Here is an 825-nt window from a genome sequence, read left to right as displayed (position 1 = left end):
CTAGCGTTCTTTTGTACGTGATTCTCTTGTTGTTTGTAATATCCAGGACAAATGAAAGGGCACAGAAAAAAGGTTTAACCGAACAATCTTCTTTTATGCTCAGTAAGTCTTTCTTCAAGACTACAAGAATATACTCCTTCCAGTTTTTTTCGAGATATCTTAAAGAGATTTTTGTTCGATCGAAGTACCTGCACCTCCACACATTCCGGTGTGTTTGATGCCAATGAATAAAAATCCTTTTCTATCATTAACTTGTACTAATATTTTTGTCTATGCAGTTAAGCTTCTGTCGTCCACAGTCACAGAACATAATTATCGCGGTTTTTAGTCATAAAATCTTATTGCCTTCACTGAAATCGTAATGATTGCGCTGAAATCTTGATAGTTGGTACCTCTGCGGAGCTAAGAAATAATATTCAGCCAACCATACTATAAGCACATATATTGCGATGATTACAAATGTCCAAGGCATCATTTCCAAGCTGCTTAATACAAGCGCAGTCATTCAAATGGCAGACGAATTCATCAAAGCTGACGCTGTTAAAACAAAACTCACCATTTCTAAATGCTAAGGTTGCTACGAAGAATTCTGTGATATCAACCAATTTCACATTCTGTTCTTGTGTATGCAAATATTACTGAATGTAAATCATCACTTTAATGCCAAGAAATATCTTGAAAGACCTGTTTTACGTCAATTTGTGCTCCCAAAAGATTATGTCGGAACAACTACGCTGGAAGAAAATCGCTATTATTTATTTCCCAACCATCGCTGGTAATCCGTAAATGGTTCCCAGTCAATATCTTTTCCTCTTCTCTAAATTT

The 825-nt window shown here is 35.9% G+C and overlaps 1 protein-coding gene across 1 annotated transcript in view; it reads right to left on the bottom strand.

The window, feature by feature from the left end:
• LOC119586923 (insulin receptor-related protein-like) overlaps positions 1-825 on the bottom strand; it is a gene marked incomplete in the record, with an annotated part of 99749 nt that overhangs the window by 8631 nt on the left and 90293 nt on the right.

Source organism: Penaeus monodon, chromosome 22 (genome assembly GCF_015228065.2).
Source record: "Penaeus monodon isolate SGIC_2016 chromosome 22, NSTDA_Pmon_1, whole genome shotgun sequence".
Lineage (NCBI taxonomy): Eukaryota > Metazoa > Arthropoda > Malacostraca > Decapoda > Penaeidae > Penaeus > Penaeus monodon.
This window is presented reverse-complemented; position numbering and strand designations above follow the sequence as displayed.